The sequence below is a fragment of the Sorex araneus genome, chromosome 5 (genome assembly GCF_027595985.1).
Source record: "Sorex araneus isolate mSorAra2 chromosome 5, mSorAra2.pri, whole genome shotgun sequence".
In the NCBI taxonomy this organism is placed as follows: Eukaryota; Metazoa; Chordata; class Mammalia; order Eulipotyphla; family Soricidae; genus Sorex; species Sorex araneus.
In genome coordinates this window covers 113,409,065-113,424,652 of record NC_073306.1, presented here as the reverse complement: position 1 = coordinate 113,424,652, position 15,588 = coordinate 113,409,065, and the positions used below count along the sequence as shown (strand labels likewise).

Sequence of the window (15,588 nt, the reverse complement as noted above, 5' to 3'; positions counted from 1 at the left end):
AGACCTTTCCACCAGCCTCCCCAGCCTGGGGCTCCCGCTGGGCCCATACCCCCCCTCCAGCCTCTGGCTCTCTGGTTTCTACTGCCCGGTGCTGGCAACCTGGGGGGAGGGGGAGGAGGGGGGAGAAAGGGGGGGAGGAAAGGAGAGGGGAGGGGAGGGAGAAGGGTGAAAGGTAGAGGAAGAGGAAAGAGGGGGGGAGGGTGGAAGGAAGAGAGTGAGGTGTAAAGAGGGAGGAGGGAGGAGGGGAGACTGGGAGAAGGGAGGAGGAAGGGGAGGGCTGGGTGGGAGGAGGAGGATGGGGGCGGGGTGGGGGGGCGGGCTATGACTTCCCGTAGACCAGCACCTGACCCCTTCCCAGCAGCGTCTCTGGGACCTGCCTTCCTCCAGGGGCGGGCAGTGGGACTGGATCACTGTTCCCAGCAGGTCAAGGGCTGATTCGGTGGGATCCCCCTCTAGCGCCCACCCGCCTTGACTTCACTCACCCCAGAATCTCCATATTTTGTTTCTGTTTTGGGGCCACACTGCGCTGCTCGTGGTTTACTCCTGCTCTGTGCTCTGGGGTCACTCCCTGTGGTGTCCTCCCTGACGTGCCCGCCCCTGCCTCAGTCCCCTGTGCCCAGGGGTGGGTTCTGGCCAGGGAGCCTGATGGTCTGTGGGGAAAGCACAGCTGTTCTGGAACCTTCCACTTGGACCTGGGCCTCCTTCAGTCTCTGCTGACTTCTTACCCCTCCTCGCCTCGGGGTCTGCCTAGCTCCTCTCCTGAAGAGGGGCTAGAACTGGGTGAGCCCCTTCCCCAAGGGCCTGGGAGCAAAGAGAGGAGGCCCTCAGGAAGGTGTGCAGGACCTGGGCCCCACCCCTGCACGCCCTGCCACCTTGCCCCACCTCTCCCGCGCCCCACCTCTCCCGGGCTCCCCTGATGTCTCTGGACTCCAAGGGGGCCTGGGCAGACCCTTGACCATACCGCATCCCTTGGGGAAGGAGTTGTTGGGATTTGAGGGAGAGAGTCAAACTGTCGGAACTTTGTGGCCCCCGGCCCCTGTCAGCTCAGTCAGCTCCTCCCCGCGTCCTGGGCCAGGCCTAAGCAGGCCCCCGGGAAGGCGCAGCCCCTGCAAGCACACGGTGATTCGTCTGTACATTGTAAGCACGGACAGCTGGCTCACAGCCATGTGTGCCCTAAGGAACACAGAGCGGCAGAAGGATAGCTAGTACAGCAGGCAGGGCACTTGCCCTGCGGAGCTCCCCAGCCTCGATCCCCTGCACCCGCGCACTTCCCTGAGCCCCACCAGAAGTGAGCTCTGAGCACAGAGCAGGAGTCAGTCCTCAGCACTGCCGGGTGGCCCCAAACAAAACCAAACTCCCAAAACTCAGGAGGGAATGAAGATTTGGGGGATGGGGGCGTGGGCGTGGCATGCTCGACCCTCCTATTTCAGTCTCCGTTTGATGCTGGCACTCTGGGCGTGGCCGGGCAGAGCTGCTCCTCTGGCCTTTCAGCCAAGGGCTGAGCTGGGAACAGCCCCTGGGACCTTTAAGCCTTGGAGGCCCCTCTCCCCTCCCCCCAAAGAACACAGTGAGGGCCTGGATAGGCGGGCAGCAGAGCTTGTGTGAGGCCTGTGATCCCGGCACCAGCCCCTGACCAGCCGCTACAGCACACTCAGACCTGGGGCCCTGCAGCGCCAGAAGAAATCTGCTTCCTGGGCAGAGCGCTGCAGACCTCAGCCCGCTCATGGGGAGAGGGGCCACACCTGTCTGGCACAGCTGCCGCCCTGCACACCCTCCTTGGAGGTGGGGACAGCCAGCTGCGGCCTTGGACCTCAGGGCTAGAACTCCCTGCAGCCCTGCAGGCCGCTCCCCGTGCTTGCAGCCCAGCCGCAGGCCCTGCACGGCCCCGCAGAAGTCCCTTCACCGGAGGCCGCTCTCCCGGGCTCCCGGGCCTTTCCAGGGCTGCTTCCCTGCCCTTCGCCTGGTGCTGCTGAGGGCTGGTGCCTGACAGGCCTGGCCACAGCCCAGAGCCCAGCGCCCCTGCACGCACTCTCTGGCCTCATTATGTGGCTGGGGGCCTGGCAATCGGGTGGCATTTGTGAGCACAAGAGAGAAGGCCCTTCAGGAGCCCTTTCAGCAAAGGGGGCTGCAGGCCCGAACCAGGAGCCAGGGGCGGGGTCTGGCCGGCCATCCTGAAGACCTTCCCGGCTGACCCAGTTCCTGGGCTGGGAACCCCCTCCCTGGCCCGGGTTGGGGCGGCCCTGCTGACCTGTTCCCAGATGGGGAGGCAGAGGTGGAGAGGCGGCCAGAGAGCCCTGCAGGACCCAGGCTCCCCAGCACCCTCACCCTAGTCTGTGCACTCGGGTCAGAGAGAAGAGGAACGGAAGACGGAGCGCAGGGCGTGAGTTCCTTCCAGCAGCCTCGGGCTGGCCCCCGTGCTCTGCCCACTGCCCCCGCCCCACAGATTCTCGTCCTGGCCAGGTGGGGCCCACCCAGAGCAGTGCCCAGCTCCCAGTCTGTTGGCCATGGCCATGGCCGTCTGTTGATTTTTAAAAGCCATGTGCCTGGCTCAGCAGACAGCAATATTTGCTTATTAATTTGTTTATCGATTTACTGTGCTGTCCTTGGGGCTCCTCCTGGGAAGAACTCCAGGCGGCTGGGGCGGCCGGCACACTCACAGAGGGGTTCAGGATGCGCCCAGGGGCAAAGGCAGGCTGTGTTCCGTGGGAATGGCGCCCCTGGAGTTGTTCCATGAGTGTCTCCCGCCCCACCCCGCACTTTGACTCTCTTCCTTGGAAGAAATCTGCAGACGGGCAGCCAGAGAGCAGCAAGGCCCGAGCACCCGAAGGCACTCAGATTTATGTCTTAGAAGTTTCCATGCCAGGGCTGGGGCAGGCAGGGGGTGTCTTAGCAACCACCCCCTCTGCTCTTGCATGATAATGTTGCATTGAAGAAACCTCCAAAGATGAAGTGAGGACGGCTGGGCCGGGCTCTGCCACCTTTCAGAGCAGGGCAGAGGAGAGAGGGGGCGCAGGGAAGGGCTACGGAGGCTGAGCAGAATTCTAGAACTGTGCGTGGACAGATAGAGCCTAGGGCAAGCGAGGAAGCTGAGCTCGGGGGCCTGGTCCAGCCCGTCTCCTCAGCTCCTCGAGGGCCGCCTGGGTGTGGTGTGAGGGGCTGGCCCCTCTGGAAATGAGGCATGAGTCTCAGAGCGCTGGGGTGAGGGGTTGGACAGGCCGTGGTCTCCCAACCCGCCCCCACGTGCACCTTCTCTGAGGGGAGGCGCCCCCAGGAGGAGAGGGAGCCCCTGTGTGAATCAGCCAGGCCATTCCAGACGCGTCTTTACCTCGGCCGTCTGAGTGTCCCGGGCCTGCCGGGCCTCTCTCTTCCTCTCCCTTTTGGGTAGAGCTGGCCTTGCGCGCGGCTGAGTTGGGCTCGACCCCTGGTGGCCCGTATGGTCCCCGGTCCAGCAGGAGGAGTTCCTGAGCAGAGTCAGGAATGAGCCCTGAGCACTGCCCAAAAACCCAGATCAACATATGTCTCGCTGCGGAGGCCCCTCCACGCGCCTCTCAGGCGCCACGGCAGGTCATGGTGAGGTTCCCCTTCCAGACCCCACCTGCCCCGTGTGTGCTGACTCGCACCCGTGCTCACCCCGCCCTGAGGAGCTCTGTACCCACTCGCTGCCTTTCTCAGTCAGAACATTCCTCCCGCCCCCCCAGTCCTGTTCCTCTCCCAGGGCTCCTCTCAGGACCCTCACTCTCGCGTGTTGCTTACAGCACACCCAGCCGGCCCCGCTCTGCTCCCCCCAGAGACCCGCCCCTCCTCCTGGTGGGGGTTCCTGTGTGGCTGTGGGTCCCCCCCTGCTTCCTCCTGCAACACAGTGTGCATTCCTTCTCTCCATGGTCAGCAGAGCTGTGCTGGTCTCTGCACCTCCCCCAGCTGCCTGACCTCTCAATGGTGGGGTCCAGATCAACCAGCTTTGAGATGGGTGCAGGTGACCGTACACCTGCCAAATACCTGCTTATACCATTTAGAAGTTGTATTTCCTTGTCTCTGTAGTCTGAAGTCCATATGTGTCCTGGGTTCTGGGCTCCTACCATCTTCTGGCTCTAAGGTGGATGGCTCCATGTCCACGTGCACCTCCTAGCCTAACATGGCTGCTCCAATTCCAGCCATTTCATCTACATTCAGTCAACCGGGGGAAGAGTGAGTGTCAGCTATCTCTGAAGGAGGGTTTAGGAGATAGCATTGGTGATGTCTTGTTCTTACCTTATTGGTCACAACTTAGTTGCACGGCTATACCCAGCTGCAAGGGAGGCTAGGGGACATGTAGTTTTTACTGGCATGTTTCCTGACCCAAAGTTCCATGACAGAGAAGAGGAGAGTAGAACAGAGACAGCCAGAAGTGTCCACCACAGGGCCCTGGCAGCCTTTGTTCCCACCGTGTACCCCTGCCACCCTCTAGCTCATTGCCGGGTACGTGGCAAGTGCTCAGTGTTTGTGGAAAGACAGACTAGAAGATGGTCCCAGAGAATGTGTGTGTCACCTCCGCCAGCAGAGAGGTGAGTGGCTGGGCCCCTCCCCCATGTAGACGCCACGGAGCTAGGTGCTCTTCTGGGTGCAGGGTGCAAGTCTGCCCCGCGCCTTCTGCCCATCCACTGTGCCAAGCACCTTCTCAAGGTGGACTTGCAGAGGGGGGACCTCATGTCTCCACTCAAGCTCCTCGGGGCAAGGAAGAGGCCTGGGGAGGCCACGTGACAGGCCAGGGTCACACAGGTCTGACAGGCAGAGCTGGGGCTGAGGTGCTGGGCCTGTCCTGCTGGCTGTCAGCTAGCTATGTGTCGCTCACACGCTGCTCCAGCAGCTGCACACACCAGCCGTGTCGCTCACTGCTTAGCCATGCCACAGACCTTTCCCCAGGTTGTGTCCTCAGCTTAGGGAGAGCTAGATAGATCAGCTGTCGCCTCAGTGTAGGAGTGGGGGGGGGAGGGTCACTGTGTGGGGTGAGGCGGGTCTCTGTGAAGGGGTGAGGGGGTCGGGGGCCCCTGTGTCAGTTGAGGTGGGTTCCTGTGTAGGGGTGAGGCAGGTCCCTGTGTAGGGGTGAGGAGAAGGGGACCCTGTGTGGGATGAGGCAGGTCCTTGTGTAGGGGTGAGGAGGAGGGGGGTCCCTATGTAAGGGTGAGGAGGGCGGGGGTCCCTATGTAGGGGTGAGGAGGGAAGGGGTCCCTGTGTAGGGGTGAGGCAGGTCCCTGTGTAGGAGTGAGGAGGAGGGGTCCCTGTGTGGGGTGAGGCAGGTCCCTGTGTAGGGGTGAGGAGGAGGGGGGTCCCTATGTAAGGGTGAGGAGGGCGGGGGTCCCTATGTAGGGGTGAGGAGGGAAGGGTTCCCTGTGTAGGGGTGAGGCAGGTCCCTGTGTAGGAGTGAGGAGGAGAGGTCCCTGTGTGGGGTGAGGCAGGTCCCTGTGTAGGGGTGAGGAGGAGGGGGTTCCTGTGTGGGGTGAGGCAGGTCTCTGTGTAGGGGTGAGGAGGGTGGGAGTCCCTGTGTAGGGGTGAGAAAGAGGGGAGTTCCTGTGTGGGATGAGGCAGGTCCCTATGTAGGGGTAAAGAAGGTGGGGGTCCTGTGTAGGGATGAGGAGAAGGGGGTCCCTGTGTGGGTGAGGCAGGTCCCTCTGTGGGGGTGAGGAGGAGGGGGGTCCCTGTGTGGGGAGAGGTGGGTCCCTGTGTAGGGGTGAGGAGCAGGGGGTCCCTGTGTGGGGTGAGGCAGGTATCTGTGTGTCTGGCCGAGGGTCCTGCTGGCTCGCACATCTTTTCCTCACACTGGGAAGTGGGCGTTTCCCCATACCTGTGCTTCCTTTGAAAGTGTCTTTAGGGGTGGCCCCAGGGCCACAGCTGGCCTGTGGGGCCGATGGACTCGGGCCTCACACAGACAGGCAAGTGCCCCGAGGGCCTCCCCGACCTCCCCCAGTCTCCAGCAATGTCCTCCCACCAGGTCAGAGGGACCTCGGGGTGCCGGACCCCCACCCTGTGGCTTCCCAGGGACCCTGCCCCTTCCCCTTCCCTCCTCTAATTTCCCAGACTGCTTCAGAAGCAGGCCGGAGACAGGGCTGCTCCATGGGGGGAGGACACTGGCCGGTGGCCTGGCCTGCGCGACCCAGGCAGACGGCACTGCCGGGGTCCTGGGGCGAGGAGGGGCAGGAGGTGGCTGGCCACTCTGCAGATGGGCACAGGAGGCCAGGGTGGAGGTGGGTCTTGGGATTCCTGGTCCCGGGCCTACAGGGTCTCTGGGTTTCTGAGATGCGGTGATCTCCTGCGCCGGGCTGCCTCACGTGAGGTCAGTGGAGGAGATAAAGGAGATGATGGGGCCCTGACAGCTGGGAAGCTGGAAACCCAGCCAGTAGTGAACTTTTCAGTACCCCCTAGGGCCGTGCTGCCCTGACACGCAGGGCAGGAAAAGCCAGGGAGGGGCCTGGGGTCAGGGGCGAGGTCAAGCAGCAGGGCACAGGCCCGGCAGGAGCAAGGCCTTCAGCTCCCCGTGGAGCTGCACGGTGCCCTGCGCATTACTGGGGAGGTTTGGCTCCAGAGCACAGCAGGAGAGCCCCCTGTCAAGGAAAGGGGGGCTGGAGAGATGAACAGCAGCCAAGGTGCTTGCCTGGCATGTGGCTGACCCAGGTTTCATTCCCGGCACCCCCAGAGTCCACCAAGCCCGGAGCACTGCTGGGTGTTGACCCAAAACCAAACTAAAGGTGGAGGGGGTGCAGGGAGATGATTCTGCTGATTGGCATGAATGTTTTATAGGCGGAGCCCTGGATTTATTTCCTGGTGTCATTTCTGGCGTGTATACGGCATCGTGCATCTCAAGTACCCCTGCATAACCCTGAGCACCAAGCAGGAGTAACCTTGATGCCCTTAGGTGTGGCCCAAAGTTGTCCTACCCACCCCAAAACCAAAATGAGATTTATACTGAGTTCCGCAATGCAGAGAAGGCATTTCTCTCTCCAGCCGGGGCCATAATCACCCTCCTGTATCTGTAGCAGACATAACTAATCAATCACTGCACCCCAAGGAGCCACCTGGGGGCCCCTTGGGCTTGTGACTGAGAGGAGAGTTGCTGTGGGTATCTGAGCATCTCTGTGGGTTCTGGAGTAGGAGAACGAGTTTTCAAGACGGGCTTGTCATGCCGGAACCTGGGACCCCTTCTCATGAACTCAGACACCTAACACCCTGCGTTAGGGCCTTTGCCTTCTCTAGGGGCGACCGAGCCCCGGCCCATCCCCCCAGAGAGGGGCAGCTGTTCCCTCACGGAGACTGAGCTGAGAGAGAAGCAGTCACACCACTCAGGAGAGATTGAATTCCGAGTGAGGCCTTGGTTGGCTGCCCCCTGCTGAGAGACGCTGCCGGCCAGGCTGGGTGGGTGCCCTTGGCAACCCAGATTCTAATTTAGTGCGTTTAAATGCGCCTTTAAAATGCATAGAGGTCCGAGCAAAACTCATCTGTCATGGTTTTCAGGGTGAGAAGGATCCATCCATCCACCATAGATATGTGTGTGTGGGGGTGGGTGCATATAGAAGTAGTATTCCCCCCAAAGTGAGTATTGATTCTCAGTGGCTATAAACAGGCTATAAGAATGCTCTCTGGCGTCCCACCTCTGATTCTAACCATGCAGATACAACTCAGAGGTGACATTCCTCCGGCAGTTCTGGTCTGTTTGTCATTGCTGCTGCCGCACATGGGGGTGGGGCTGGCGTGCAACACAGGAGCAGGAAGGTGGGAGGAAGGGAGTCCCTGCGTCCCTTGAGCCACTGCGACACAGGGCAGGTGTGTGACACCATATCTGGGTGGCAGAAGCTAGGGGAGGACATGAAAGAGCCCCCCACCAGATGCAGGGGCCCCAGACCCCTCCCCACCCCAGGGTGCACCTTCATCCATGTCAGGAGGCTTGCTGATCAGCAGCTCCCGGCGAGCCAGATCTGTGAGTGGCTGAGAGATATGTTTATTTCCTTTTAATGTTGTTCAGGGTTCAATTTACCCAGTGGCACACTAGTAAATAAGTAAGAAAACCAACCCTTTGACGGGGGGAAATAGGGAGTTTTCCTCCTATATTCCTGAGTAATATCTCAAAACTTTTGTGACTCATGAGGGCCTGCAGTATTTGGCTTAAAAAAAAGAAAGAAAGAAAAAAGGAAGGGAAACCATCTTGTTTCTTATATATTTGTCAAAAGGTTTACAACAAGTGGAGAATATTCTACAGAACAAGGCACCATGCCCCATCCGCGCTGAGGCCAAGTTCCCCAAGGTATGTGGCTGGGTCTGGAGCCAGGGAAGTGTAACCTGCATAATTGTATCTCTGGAAAGGGGGCCGTTTTCCACTGCCCAGAACCCATTACCCACCAAATCTCCTGACACTAATCTCTCAGGCCTCCAAGATCCGGGCACTGGGGGTGGAGAGTTATTGCATAAAAATCATTCAAATGTTTCCACTTGGAGCACAGAGGCAGTTAAGATGTAGAAAAAGGCAAATGAGGGAGAATCTTTTTTTGGAGGGATGAGGCGGTAGGAGTGAGCCCAGCGAGAGGGAATGATAACTCTGCTATGTAAGTTCCACCGGAGGGTTCTGTGGAGATCCATACAGCAGGTGCTGGGTGGAGCCTGGGAAAGAGGCAACAAGAACAGTAGGAGAGCAGCCACGGTGATGGCACTAATTAAGGCGCTGTTTGCGAGCATCTGCCAGGGGCCGGGTGCTGTGCTGACTGCGGTACCTCAGGGTGAGGAGTTGAGACTGATGCAGGCACCAGGATCACCTGCCCACTGAAAACCCAAGGCGACTTCTGGTCTTGAGGGGCAGCTGGAGAAATGCCAACTGAGGGTTAACAACAGTAGCCGCCGTGGCCTGACGAATGTTGGAATCCCCAGCACCATCCCTGAGGGAACCATGCACCAAGGTTACCCAGAACTCTGGTTCTTTCCGTTTTCACAAGCCCTGGGGGAGTGGGGAGGGCGGAAGCTGGGAGAGGGAGGCAGGGAGAGGACTTTCAGGGCTCAGTGCAAGGCAGGGCAGAAAGGGAGGCAGTCAGAGGCCTGGAGGCTGACCAGGGTGTGAAGTGAACGGAGCGTGTGGTGACAGAGGAAGTCTGGGGCCAATGCTGAGAAGGAGGAGAGAGGAGGGCTGCGCCTGGCAGGCACAGTGGTGACAAGATCCTCTGCCTCTGAGAGGGATCCGGGAAGGTGCGAGACGGCGGGAAGATGCGCCTCCCGGGAGGCAGAGGCAGGCCTGCATTCTGACTGGGACCAAGCGCAGCGCATGGAGGGGGCGGGAAACGGCCACCCACGGTGGGTTCTGGCACCTGGTCAAGGTAAGACAAACAGGAAGGGAGAATGCCTGGAGCTGCCCAGGGCCTCTGGGGCCAGGAGCTGACGCCCCCTCCTCTCCAGCGGGTCCCAAGGTGTGCTTTCCGGACCACCACCAGTGGCACTAGCACGGCAACTGGACAAATGATAATTCTCAGGCCCTTCCCAGTTTACGGAATCAGTTTGTGTGTGTTAGAGGGAGGTGGGGAGTGTGCAGAGCAATCTGTCCTAAATAAGCCGTCTGGGAGATTTTGTTCTTTCTTTGGTGGGGGGTCGTGGTGAATTGTGTTCAAGATTAACTCCAGTAACTGTACTCAGGGGTCACTCCTGGCAGGCTCCAAGAACCAAACCTGGATCTACTGTGCGCAGACAAGAGCTGTACTATCTCTCCAGGCCCATCAGGGAGAACTCGATGCCACTCAATTTGAAAAGGTACTGATTTGGGGTTGGCAAGACAAGTTGGTAAGGGACCTGGCCTGCATGCAGCTGACCCAGGTTTGATTCTCAGCAGCCCATGTGGTCCCCCAAGAGAAGTCCCTAGCACAGAAGTAGGAGTAAGCTTGCACACTGCCGAGGAGAGGTGTTGGAAGATGGAGCTTAGCCCGTGGAATGTGACAGCATCTCTGGGTCCAGAGCATCTGAATGGAAATCCTGAATATAGTGCTGTGCGTAATCCATCACGAGTGGATGAGTGAGCCAGCCGGTGGTGGCGGTATCTCTCTTTCGCCTTCCCATGAAAAGAAAGTTGGGTTCTAACCAATAGCTTTGCTTCTTTCCGGGCCCCAGAACTTGCCTTCATAGGTGAGCCCCTCGTCCACCCTCCCAAAGCACTCACACGGCCCGTGGGGCATCTAAATGTCCACTTTATCATCATCAGGGAGCCATGAGAACCTGTGAGATCCTGCTGGCCAACACAGTGTGTTGCTCTCAGTCCCACTAAGGAATGGGAGTAAGGATGGTCGATGGACTCATAAGAGACAGTTCAAGTGGCCTTTGTGTGTGTGTGGTGCCTGAGATGAAACCAAGGCTTCATATATGCAAGGCACATATTCATACGTATTCATATATGCCTTGCATATATGAAACATCATCCCCAGCCATCAAGTGGCTATTAGAAACATTAATAAGGGTCATTTTATTGGGTCACTTTATTGCTTTAGGTCCTCCAAGGTCTCCCAGCACATTATTTAAAATTTTTTTAATTTAATTTTTTGTTTGTTTGGGTGTTTTCGGGCCAAACCTGTTGTGCCCAGAGATTACTCCTTGTTCTGCGCTCAGGAATCATTTCTGGAAGGGCTCTGGGAATTAAATGGGATGTTGGGGATCGAACCCAGGATGGCTGTGTACAGGCAGACACCCACCCTACTATCTCTCCACTCACTCCAGCACATTTAGGACAAAATCTGGCTCCTGGCTGTAGCTATGCTTTCTCTGCTAGGGGCCTGAAGCCTCTCTAGGCTTCTCAGCCTGGCCATTTTTTATTTACCCTGCCCTTCCCCCTCTGTCTTCGCTTTCATTCTCCCAGACACCCCAAGTTCATTTCCACTTGCACGGCTATGTCCTCTGTGTGCATTGCTTGGAGAGGCACATGTTAATCTCCCTCTTATTTCTCCAGGTCTTGCAGAGAAGGCATCTCCAGTCATTTATATAAATCACACGTGGTGATCTTCTCATAGCCTTGCTGGTTGTAGCCTCCTAGGTCCTCCATACAAAAACCATTAACCACAAAGGCTGTTGACATGGTCTTCGTTTAAAAATATCTGTAGGGGAAGAACAGAGTATAGTGGGTAAGACTCCTGACATACTTGCAGCCGACCCAGGTTTGATCTCTAGTACCACATATGGTCCCCCGACTCGTTCCAGGAGTGGTCCCTGAGAGTAGAGCCAGGAGTAAGCCCTTAGCAACACCAGGTATGGTCCAAAAACAAAAAATTTCAAATGTTTGTAAGTTCTTATACTTATCTAGATGGTATATACTTGGCAAACAAAGTTCCAAGGTGAGACCCTTTCTAATTAGCATGTTCCCCAGGGTTCCTTAGGATGGCACTTCTGAACAACCAAACAACCCTTTAGTTCTGGACTGAGGGGAAAGTGGGTCCTATAATCTGGAATGTTCCATTGAGCAAGAAGAAAAATGGTGCACCCAAATGCAGGGAAACCTGATTAGAAAGCCAGAACTTATGGGCTTTCAATCCCACTGGGTTCTCCAGGAAGAAAAGGCTGGATGTTGAGTGCAAGGTCTAATAGTGATGATCTATCGCCCCTCTTGAAGGCCTTCAGTGAGCTGCCAAGTGGGGGAGAGAACAGTCCTAGCACCAGCTTGCCATGCCCCAAGCCCCACAATGTGCCTCAGTTCCAGACCTCATCCTGTGGCTTCTCTTCATCTGCCTGTTGACTTGTATCTTTGTAATCATTGGTATGTGTGGGGGTTTCTAGTGCTAAGTGGCATTGTAGAGCTAAGTGCGCTGTCCAGTGGGGACCCCTAGCCAGCTGGTCAGGAGCACAGGTAAGTGTGTGGGCTTTGCACTGGTGTCTGAAAGGGGGAGAGGTCTTGGAAGATGGTCTTAGCCTGTGGGATGTCACAGCATCTCTGGGTCAGAGCGGCCAAGTGGAAACCCCAATACTGTGCCGTATGTAATCACAAAGCAGATGAGTGAGCCAGCAGGTGGTGGCGGTATCTCTCTTTCACCTGCCACGTGCGTTCAGTGGACACGAGCTGCTGCCCCCACCCTGGCCTGCAGCTGCCGCCAACAGACGCCTGAAGGAGGGAACAGGGACGCCGGCTTGTTAGTGATCAGTTGCCGTTTATCCCATTCTCCCCACGCGCCTGTTCCACTTTCACGTGGCGCCCCATCCAGTCTCACACTGCCCCTCACTCCCGTCTCCTCCTGTCACCCGTGCTAGTCTCCCTGGACTCCAGCTAGCAGCCTCAATCTAGCCCCAACCTCCAAGCATTGGGGGTAGCAACCATACCTGGGTCCAGTAGTACAATCAACAATCTCCTGCAGTCAGGAGATCCACGCAAGGGCCAAATACCACCTAGGGTGTGTTTCTCCTTTCCTCAGTCCAACAACCACTTAAACATTCATCTTAATTCTACTTCTTAATATTAGCCATTTTGTATGGACACAGTAAGAGATACATTAAGCTTGTAGGGTGGCTCTCCTGGGGATATCTCGCTATAGATCCCAGACTACAGTGCTCAGGCCAGATTAATCTTTCCTAAACCTAGCAGGGTCTTAATCCAGTTTTACTCTGGATCATGACAGAATTTGTCCATGACAATGCTCTTAACTTATAGTTAAGTATTATGGCACTTGGCCTGGCTCATTTCGAAACTATGCAAAAGGGCATAAGAGAAGGAGAAAAGCAAAATTTCACTTACAAATACGAAAATCAGAGATTTCTGAGGAGTTAGATTTTACAGGTCACAAGTACTGCTTATGGAAAATGGTGATTAACTGGTTGGGGAAGAGAGCACAGAGAAGGGGTTAAAGATAAACACGCAGTAATGGGAGTGCCTCGGGAGCACTGTGAGGGGTGTAACCCAATAAACCTAAGCTCCTTGTGGCAGAGGATAAACCATTGTTATCCTACATCGTGCCAGCATCTGAGAACTACTGCTTGTTGGTCTGGGGACATGACCAGGAGTTACTTGGCTGTCTGGAATGGGAGGAAATGCCACAGTGTGTAACTTCTGGGCCCCATGGAGTAAAACACCGAGGCAGGGAATCTCATCCAGGTGCATGTTCCAATAACGGATGCAGTGGTTCCTCGAGTTTCTGAAGGTCCTTACAGCTTTCCACACCCGGCTCTGGTGCCCATGAGATACCCAGGTCAGGTGTCTTATCTCTGTTTTCTCCGTGAGGGCACTGAAGGTGGTGAGATGACCCAAATCTCCGGAAGCTCCTCGCAGAGGAAGTGTGCAGGACCAGAGAGAGACCACAGCCAAGAGGGCACTGCCTGGTTTGATCCCCGAGCACCACGGGGAGTGATCCCTGAGCACTGCCAAGTGTGGCCACCTCCCTACCGAGGCTTCGCATGCCAGCTACCAAACCTGCCAGCCTGTCTGTGCCGGTTCTGTCCTCCTGGTACCAGTCACCGCCAGCCTGGGCCTGGCAAGCAGAGGGCACTTGGTGAATGACACTGAAGTGAGCAGCAGGCTGTGCCCTGCTCTCCTCCCGCCTAAGATATATATAGCGCCCACGGAGAAATGAATCCTGTGTCTGCAGCCCCTTCTGCAGATCCATCACTGAGCAGCGCTTGGTGCCGATTTTGCAAACAGCTTGAGATTACTGAATTAATTAGAATAAAATTAATCAAAACACCCACCACAAAGGAACCTGAGCGTGTGGAGTGTGACTTGGGTGAGGGAGGAGGCGCTGCGGGCTGGGTGGCTGTGTGCCCGGAGCCGCTGGGCCAGACCCAGACTGCAGGCGGAGGCTCCCGGTGCCGCCCGCACCCCACCCCTGCACCGTGGGCCTTGGGGAGGGCAGGGCCCTGTCCCTCCCACCCAGGCCCCACACTGCATGGGGCTGATGCCAGTCCTGTGGGGAATTTGAGCGACGAGGGGAGAGAGGGAAAGCCTGAGGAGACGTAGCAGCCTGGAGCCCTGACCGAGGTCTCTGAGCGTCACCCGCCCAGGCCTGCGAGGGGTGTTTTGACTTTGCTCAGGGGCCGGAGGTGGAGGAGAGGGCGGGCAGGGCTGCGACAACGCGAGGAGCTGAGCTCATCCCCTGTGCAGGTCCTCCATCCCACCCCTGGCACCGCAGAGCCCCCTGCAGGGCTCTGAACACCCAGGGCCTGAGGACCGCCAGAAGGGACTCCACAATCCCACACAGTAAGAAGTCAAGAGCCTGGGCCGGAACGTCTGGATTCAAAATTGCCACTTCCTTGAGGCTGAAGAGAAAGTGCACTTGCCATGTATGCGACTGTAGCTGCCACCTGAGTTTGAATTCTAGAACTGCCTAGGATACCTGGGCACTGCCAGGCATGCCCAACGCCCCCAAAAACACCCAAATTACCACTGACCTCCTATGTGACTTCACTTGCAAGCTGCATGCTCATCTGAGCCTCAGTTTCTCCAGGTGCCAAGTGAGGACGGTGACACAGCCTCCCTCGAGGGGTCTAGTATGCTCAGTGTGGTGTAAGCGCAGCAGTGACGTAGCTCCCCGGGATGCTTGTCCATCTCCCTCAACTCGGCTTCACATTCTTCTTCCTGTTTCCGATGTCTCCGCCAGGCCTTCACTTGTTCACTTATTTATTCATTCACTCATTTATTTCATAAGCATTTATGGGGCTTCCACTAAGACCCTGACCCCAGAGCAGAGCCTGAGGGATGCAAAGTAAGACCCTGCACTGCCTTTGAGGGTCCCCTCTGACAAAGGGGTACAGCAAACATCTGCTTAGACTCGGGGCAGGGGGGAGGCTCACAGAGACCTTCCGGCTGTGGTTCTCCTGAGCCAGGCGGGGACACAGCACAGGCGTGCAGTTCGTGTCCTACAACCTGCATTTGATCAGACATGCTCACGGCCCTCTGCTCAGTCCCTAAGCATCACCTGCGTGAGTTCGCCAGGGGCCAGGCTGCTCAGGATCTCGCTCCACTCACCTTGTCCTCCGGGCCCAGCCCTCAGCTAGAGACTGGGAGTTCTCCAGAGAGAGGCAGCTGAAAGGACTGGGGCCAGGACCCCCAGCGGCACAGCCCTGCCTGGTGTGGCCCCTGAGCCCATAGCAAAGGGTGTGGTCTCTGGCACGCTGTGACGGGTGTGTACGAGCCCCACTGCCAAGTGTGTGGGTCCCAGGTCCCCCGTCATTGCCAGAGGGGAGAAGAGGGGGATGGACAGGTAAAATACCACCTAACAACGATTGTGCTCTCCTGCTAAACAGTGCATGCGTGTGTGTGTGTGTGTGTGTGTGTGTGTGTGTGTGTGTGTGTGTGTAGGGGGATGGTGGGGTTGGGGGCTGCTTTGCTCAGTGCGCCAGCTCAGCCCTGCCGGAGAGGAAACCCAGTTCTGGTTCTGCTCTAGGCAGAACTAACCACAGCATTCCCACACTCGCCCTTGAACCCTTTGTTTCCTCACATGCACCTTGAAAGGTCCCAGGACCCCCACAGGGGGATGTTTTCAGGCACTTTAGCAGCCTAGAGAGATCCTTGCCTTAATGTCCCCAGAACCTCCTTCTTATTTTACCACCCCTCCCTCCCCCAGGCAGAGACCCACTGCTTGGGACTTTCCTTCTCTCTCTCTTTCTTTCTCTCTTTCTGGTTTT

At 57.3% G+C, this 15,588-nt stretch overlaps 1 long non-coding RNA gene across 1 annotated transcript; it reads left to right on the top strand.

Moving 5' to 3' along the window:
* Nucleotides 1-9,133: 9,133 nt before the first annotated feature.
* Nucleotides 9,134-13,630, top strand: LOC129405143 (uncharacterized). The gene is made up of 3 exons (XR_008630361.1): nt 9,134-9,326; nt 9,656-9,753; nt 13,190-13,630. It is a non-coding gene; the product is annotated as an uncharacterized LOC129405143 (long non-coding RNA).
* Nucleotides 13,631-15,588: the final 1,958 nt, after the last annotated feature.